This window comes from Mandrillus leucophaeus, unplaced genomic scaffold (genome assembly GCF_000951045.1).
Source record: "Mandrillus leucophaeus isolate KB7577 unplaced genomic scaffold, Mleu.le_1.0 Scaffold542, whole genome shotgun sequence".
Classification (NCBI taxonomy): Eukaryota; Metazoa; Chordata; class Mammalia; order Primates; family Cercopithecidae; genus Mandrillus; species Mandrillus leucophaeus.
The window spans coordinates 951,754-959,979 of record NW_012105831.1 but is presented as its reverse complement, the minus strand read 5'-3'; the positions used below and the strand labels follow the sequence as shown (position 1 = coordinate 959,979).

The following is an 8,226-nucleotide window of genomic DNA, read 5'->3' as shown; positions in this document are numbered from 1 at the left end:
CATATACACACACACACATATATATATATATGCTTATCTGGTCATTTCCCTCAGTTCTTAACACAGAGCTTTAAAACTCCTTGGAATTGCCTGAGTGATGGGAGTATCTTTGTTATGCTAAGGAGGTGACTAGTGGTGACCCTGGATAGCTTCAGGAGGGAGAGCTGGTCCCAGGGAGACCACGTGTGTATTACAGAGCTGGGACTTTCAGCCACCTAACCTTTGGGAAGAAGAGCTGGAGACTGAGTTCAATCATGTGGCCAATGGTTTAATAAAACCCCAATAAAAACTCTGTGCATCAAGGCTGAGAGGAGCCTCTTGGTTGGTGAACTGCTGATGTGCAAGGAGGGCAATTCTCTGAGGAGAGAGCGTGGAAGTTCTGCCTCTGGCTCTGTGCTTATCCCTTGTAAAAAAATAAAATAAAATCTTTGGACTCCACACTTGATATGCCAAAGAAAAAAGTTAAGCTCAAGAACTCAAATGAAACAAACAAAAACTGCCACCTTTTGTCCTCAGAGAGCTGTGATTCCACATACTTACTTCACCTGATTTAAATATAGATCTACCGAGGGCAAGATGCTTGCATAACTAACTTTCCCCCACGTCTCTCTTTGGACAGATAAAATGTGGATTCGGTGAGCATTAATCAAAACCTCACAAGAATGTAGCCACTGGCCTCATTGCCTATCTTCCCCTTTCTAGTTTCTTTCATCTTTCCCCTCCTACCCGATCTTTCCCATTTAAATATTGAAGTCCTCAAAACCCTCTTTGGAAAAGGCACAGGCCACAGATCCTATTGTGATATGTGTTTCTTTTTCCTGGGTGCATCTTTAGCCTTAGCAAAATAACCTCTATACTGATTGATTTTTGTCTCGGACACTTTTTGGTTTACACCCTTATAATAAAGCTGTAAGAGGCCAGGCACAGTAGCTCACGCCTGTAATCCCAGCACTTTGGGAGGCCAAGGCAAGTGAATCACAAGGTCAAGAGATGGAGACCATCCTGGCCAACATGGTGAAACCCCATCTCTACTAAAAATACAAAAATTAGCTCGGTGTTGTGTCATGTGCCTGTAGTCCCAGCTACTTGGGAGGATGGGGCAGGAAAATCACTTGAGCCCAGGAGGCGGAGCTGCAGTGAGAGGAGATCGTCCCACTGCACTCCAGCCTGGCGACAGAGCGAGCCTCAGTCTCAAAAAACAAACAAACAAACAAACTGTAAGAGTAAGTATAATGCTTTTCTGAGTTCTGTGAGGCATTCCTGTGAATTATCCAAACTGAAGGGCTCATCAGTCAGAGGTGTGGGAGGCCCCAGAGGGGCTGGAACTTGCTGCTGGCCTCTGAGGTAAGGGCTGTCTTATGGAAGACTGAACCCTTCACTGTAGGGTCTGACGCTAGCTCTGGATCGTTAGTCGGGATTTAATTGCACCACTCCCAGTTCAGGTGGAAAAGGAGCTAGAACAATCATACCTGGCTTTAATTATTATATAAACCTCATTCAAAATCACCCAAGCGCAGACAAATTCTGTTTGCCCACATTGTCATTGAAAATCTCTGCGTGGTTCCAGATTATAAGTCAGGGTGTAAGTCGGGGATCTCCAGCAAAGATAAATGAGAGGGACATCCCCAACAGGGCACGGAGGACTGCATTCAAGGCAAACGTGGACCCTCAATTTTCCATAGTGTAATAGAAGGCCACAAGAGTGGCTTTTGAAATACTCATGTGTTACAAAGCCAAAAAAATGACTCTTATGACAGAATATCCAGGCCAGTGAGCAGGCTTGTTCTTATCCCCAGAGGACAGGCTGGGGGTGCAAAACAGCATAGCAACATGTAGATTTCCATGCAAAAGACAAGGGCACAGCCAGATCTCTGTCCTCAGGAGGGAGCCAGACCTGGGAGGTGCTCCTTTTTTTAGATGTGCAAAAGAGACAACAGTCTGACTTCCCAATAATAGGGGAAGTTAATTAAATTATAAGCCATCATCTAAAGTTAATTAAATTTTAAGATGTCATCTAAAGAACACTGTGTAGCCGTTACCAATCATGTTGCAAAAGTGAAATCCTGTGGAAAGCTGTTCCCCATCGATTAAGTAGAAAAACGCTAGTGACTGAACAGTGCTTTCGAATGAGTCCTGGAGGATGGGACAGCCCAAACCCTGTCACGCAATCCCTTTCCCTCATTCCAGCACATTCTTCAGGCAGCCCTCCTGTAGCCTCCCAGTCACCATTCCCAGTCTCCCAAATGCTAGTCTTTTCTAGGTCCTCTTCTCTTTACTAGAAGAATGATAAAAGGAAGGAAAGCAGGGAAGGAGTGGGAGATAATTGGTGTTGCTTTCTAAGACTTCATCTAGGTAACCTGCTACCTCAATATACTTATGACTGAGGAGCCCCAGGGAGCTGGAATGTTTATCACTCCAGGTAAGATGCTTGATTTTAACTTGAGCCAAGTGAGGGATTCATTTATTCAATGAACAGAAACTGGGCACCTACGAAGTACCAAAGAATAAGAGGAGGGCAAAGAATACAGACATAGAAAAGGCAGTCCAGCCTTTCAGTGAGCAAGGTGACAGCAGCATGATCCCATGCATTAGCAACTTTAAAACAAGGAGCAAGCAGCTATCTGCAGAAGTAAGGGAAAACTTCACAGAGGAAACAAAGTCCCCTAGGATCTGAAAGGTGGAGCAGGAATGGCATGCAGGAAAGGGCGACTGGAAATTTCAGGGAGGAAAATCAGAAAATGCAATGTGAGGCTCAGCCTGCTTTGGAAGCAGGGAGATGTCCAGTGTACCTGGAGTATAAAAAGTGGGTGGATGGGTATCTTCTTCCCAGCACTTCACTCATTATTTTTAAGTCACCAGTTCTTTTCTCTACCCCTTCAGACTGCAAGTTTCCTAGGAGTGTCTTACCCATCTTTATTTTCTCAGTGCCTTGCATACATTAGGTATGCAATAGTATTTATTGCCTCGAATTTAGGCAAGAAGTAAGTGGGGTTGGATGTGAAGGGTTCTGTAACATGTGGAGTTTGGACTTCATCCTATACACACTTACGGGGAGAGGTTGGAGGCTCTGCTGAAGACTTTGTTAGGATGAAGGAAGCACATCTGTCTTTTAGAGGGAAAATCTCCTGGCTCTGTGTGTGTGTACTGGGGACTGCAGGAAACAACTACAGTACTGAGGGATCGGAGGCAGGAAGGACAGCAATGGAACTGTGATGATTTCACAGGTTTAGGATATATATGCCACAGAAGCAATAGTGCCTGGTGACCAAGGGACTACTAAGAAGTTGTAGTCAAAACTAACTCTTATGAAAAATGGGTGGCTGCAGGCATACAACATGATTGGGAACAGAGAAGGCAGATAAATTTTATGCTTGAGGGGATTAAGCTAAATTTGGGGTTAACCTAAATTAGCTTTGATGTCTATAGTTCTTAGAGGAAGCAATCAGGAGGCAGCTGAATATCAGGGTCTGGGATATGAGAGAAAATGGAAGTCACACAGATTTCATAGAAGTCCTGATAGAAATCGAAAAGAGGACTAAGGACATGACCAGAGAGCCACACGAAGGGTTAGGCCAAGAAGGGTGGACAGGAGGAAAAAACGGTGATCCAGTGTGTATAGGTAGGGAGCTCTGAAAACCATCAGGCCATCGTGAAGCTCAGCAGAAGGGGTTTCAGAATATTTGTGTAGTGAGTTGCCGAGTGTATGAGGAGCTGCAGATTCCCATGAAGAAAGTTACAGTAAATCAATCTCTGCATGATGTGTTGCTGCAGGAAGATGGCCCTGACTTTCCACAATCCCGAAGGCTCTGCTTTGCCTTTCTGCATCTAACTTTCCTGCCTTCTGCCTCCATCTTCTACAAGCTCAGGCTTGGAAACAGAATCACAAGGAAATTGCTGCAATTCCACAGTACAGAAAAACTTCAAAGGAAAGCCGCATCTCCCAGATCTAGGGATAAGAGGGGAAAATGCATCCACTCTTTGCTCTTTGCAGCAGCTCTTCCTATACTTGGCTAGTTCCATTTCGATGCTCCAGTATTTGTCACCCTGAGCTGAAACAACATGAAACAAACTCCTTTTGAAGAATGTCTCTTTCTGTGCATTTTCTTTTGCTCATGCAGAGTAGTTTAGATCCTGTGGCTACAAAACAGATAAGCCACTTGTGACAGAGTAACATTTTGAAGATAAACTACTTGGCCCACCACCCACAACCATTTACTCATGTACTTCCACCTCTTTGCTATTTAGTAAGCACAGCTCAAAATGGCAATGCTCTGAAAAGTAAATTCTGCGTTATTTCTAAAATTATATATATCCATCTACTATAAGTAATAAAACTCTATAATAAGTTTAGCACAGACTCATTGTTCTAATTTAAATATGAACATAAATTTTCCTTTATCATATTAGGTAATATTTTTGAAAGTTTTAATATTTTTAACCATGTTATTATGAAAGTAACTTCATATTTCAGTTACAACAGTTTAGGAAAAAGGAAAAGAACTGTTACTTCAGAAAAGAATGAAGGCTGTCTGAGTAATAATGCTGTCATACTTTGAAATGCAAAGCAGTGTCTTTGCTCTCTTTATCAGAAAGAGTAAAATGCCATCTTATTTTGAAAATTATTCAGAACTTATTGAAAACAACAAAGTAGATGGCTTCTCTATAATAAAACAGATTCAACTGATAGACTTTTAGGAGAGAAGGATTATAACCCTTCAGAAGTGTGTGATTTCTAGTGACATGCACATTTAGTTTCACAACGACTTTAAAAATAAACCTATATTCATGAGCTTGGGTAGAACAGAGGAGAAACAAGAAAAAGCATGCACACATATATCTCTACATTAATCAGATGTTAACACTAAAGCCATGTTTTGTTTCTAATTAAAAGCAGCTCCAAGAGAAAAAACAAAAATAAACAACAGCACAACAGAAAACTTGGCATTCTCTTTATCCAGTGCAGGACTTAATATTGGAAAATCAGTCCTTCTACTTAGCCTAATGTCAAAATCAAGTGGGGATGGGAACAATTATTTCTCACAAAAACAAGCCTCTAAAAATAAAATAAGGTAGCTAAAAGATTTACAGTCTCTTCAATGGTGACCCAAATCATGTTATTCTTAGAGTGCAAAGGGCTTCAGCATCTTTGCAGCTGCTGTTTTCTCTGCCAGGAATGCTTGTCCTTTGATTCTTCCCATTGCTAGATTCTTCTCATCATTTGCAATGAGATCTACTACGTCTTCAGAAAGGCCTTCCTGAATCACCTTACCTATATTGTTTCTGAAACAAGTTCTTGTCTCCTGGAATCCTGTTAGTGTCTTCTATTACTCTAATCTGAATCTATTATCATCTCTGTCTTTATCTTATTTTTCTCTTGTTTCTTAGCACATTGTTTGTCTCCCTCCGTAAAATGTCAGCTCGTCCAGGACGCAAGTTGGCTCAGTCTTACTGTTAACACTCTCAGGGCCTGCAGCAGGGCATGGCACAGAGTATGCAGGCACTCAATAAACTTATGGGCTCTACTAAAGTTGCAGTCATCACTGTAAAAGAATATTTCATGCATTTTACCAAGAAGGTAGGTCTTCTGTGCCCAGTTTCAGATACTGGAGGTCCATGCTCCTGCCCAAGCTGTGTCTCGTCTCTGCAGGTGGAACCCAGTTGGCAGGAAATGTTTCTCCAGAAGCTGAAAAGCTGCCTGGTAAAGGCCTTTCATAAAGTGGTCTGCATTTGGGACCAGGAAGACAGAGGACTCCTCAAGAAGAGAACTGGAACCTTAACCCACTTCAGACTTCTTAATGTCTGAAGCTTATTTCCACTATCCCATTGAGAACCAAAGAAGTGAGCTCCTTGGAGAATCGGCTCCCACCTGGACCTTCTGTTTATTCCACTCAACAGCAGCTGCATTCATCCTTCCTAGCTGATGACACTCCCAGCCTTTTACGTTTCAAAGTATCACAGACTTTGCAAAAGATGCCAGGTTTCTATGGAGCAGATAGTACTTTTCACAATCGCCATGTGCATTATTATTTCCTCCTAAGGCATTCTTAGACATCAATGCATGCTACAGCAAGGCAACTTATCTCACCCTCACCAAGGTCAGAACTTCAGAATTTGAACTTGTTCCTTTGGAGTAAGTTGTATCACCAGCACCCACTAACAGACTGTATTTTCCAGTAAGATTTCATTCTGTTTCAGATATTCTGCACTTTCAGTGACAAAATTTTAAAGAAAAGGAGACCAAATGGAACACCAATTCAATGTGACTATTGTCATCCTTCCCTCCCAGGAAGTGTAGGAATCATCCAAAGTGGTAAAAGAGCAGCACTTCTAAACTCTGACTTCACATGGAAAATAACGCGACTACTAAAACTGATAACAATAGCAGTCCATGCCATTTGACAGGGGTGTGTAGGAGAGGTGGTGAGCAAGCTGAAATCCCTTCAGGTATTTGCAGAACTTCTGAGCAAAAGCTAAAGCTAAAATTAACATTGAATATGCAAAGTATTTTTAACCCAACATAAATGAACAATGTTCCTATTTCAATTCTATTGCTCTTGGGATGACTGTGTCCTTTGAAAAATGTTTAAATAACTTAAGATTTCCGTCATGAGTTTACTATTTCAAAACTTATTTTTTTAACTGCAAGATACCTTTTTACGTTACCAGGAGTGTTACCAGCTAGCTGCCAAAACCTGGTTGAAGTTCTCCCATTTTATATCGTAAATGATGACATAGTTTATTAGTAATTGTGTCCCCTGTCCACCCACTGGTCCATTTGGATGGGAAAATTTTCAAAATAACTTCATAAGAAAATGATAAGAAAAATGTGGTCACCGGTATCATGAGGAACTCTCAGACAGCTCAGCTCAGAAAAGTTGGTTTTAAAGTCCTCGAAAACATTACTGGTAATGAACTTCGACTCCTTTAGAGTAGTCTTTGTCCACAGACACACCACAGAGTAAGGTTATAAAAATAAAAGTCGTTTCAGGAAATTTCCCATTGCTTTATTACATGAACAATGAGAGTAAAGAGAAATGGGAGCTGGAGGGATAGGAATGAGGGACCTGCTGGGAGAGTGATCACAATATCCGAAGGAAATTTAAAATGCCTGTTGGAAAGCGACACACTGACTCAGTATTGTCACTAACACAGAACCACCACAGTAAAACTGCCCTGCCTTGTGGCTCCTGGCACCTCATGTCTCTTTAGGTTAAGCAAAGAGAGGCCTGTGTTGCTTTGGAACAAGGTGCAGCCTCCCGCTAAGCTACAGAGAGGCTCCCAGCAAGGACGAGCCCCCAGGGTGCAGCCTTGCCCACCCTCCGCAAGCTCCAGAGCAGATGGGGTGGCTCTAGAGAGCAAATGGTCAACACTTCTAGCGCTAAATAGAGCTTTAACATGTCTCAGATACTAGCAAAATAGAGAAGCCTCGGATCGCTTTAGGTCTGGAACTGTGTTGCTAAAAATGCTAAAAATTTAACAATCTTTCACAAATCTTTGAGAGATCTTTTTCAGTTTTGTGAAGCACCATTAATTGCACACGTGTTTCAACTTGCAGACAGGCAAGAATTTGGCTTTGTATGTTTAAAAATATGTATATCTTGGTTCATAAAGATGATTTATTTCCAAAATGGTGACTCATACTAGGATTACATATAAAACATCATATGTGGGCCTTATATGTAATAATGTATAAGTATAGTATACTAATTATTCTGACATAACGTGGGCAGAGATTTGTATTAATTTATTTCTATTTCATCTAATCAATATTTTAGTTAAGTCTAAAACCTTATGTATATGTTGACTTATGTATTATCATACATAAAAACATTGTATCTATTGAACTGAGCAATCTGTAGTTTATTTTAAATTCTGATATGTTAAAGATGTGGAGAACTACATGAAATCAAAGGAAAATTTTCATTCAAATAAAAACTGCAAAGAGCCATTCCTAAATGGCAACCTGGTTTTGGCTGCAAAGATGGAAAGTGATAAGAAGAGACCCCGAAAATCTAAGTTATGCAAAATGTCAACTTATCCCCAGATGGCTAAACTCAGGGTTCACTGTCTGGACTTAACAGAGAACATGTTTGCAGAAAAAGGAAATGGAGACCAGGTGCAGTGGCTCACGCCTGTAATCCTAGCACTTCGGGAGGCTGAGGCAGGTAGATCACCTGAGGTCAAGAGTTCGAGACCAGCCTGGCCAACAAGGTGAAACCCTGTCTC

General features: G+C 41.4%; 1 long non-coding RNA gene across 1 annotated transcript in view; it reads left to right on the top strand.

Annotated features, from left to right (window-relative positions):
- The window catches only part of LOC105552069, a 39,777-nt gene extending 31,871 nt beyond the window's left edge, over window positions 1–7,906 (top strand). Inside the window, exons 2-3 of the long non-coding RNA XR_001007939.1 lie at window positions 5,648–6,095; window positions 6,196–7,906. This is a non-coding gene — a long non-coding RNA (uncharacterized LOC105552069). The remainder of the gene's footprint in view (window positions 1–5,647; window positions 6,096–6,195) is intronic.
- The last annotated feature ends 320 nt before the right edge of the window (window positions 7,907–8,226 follow it).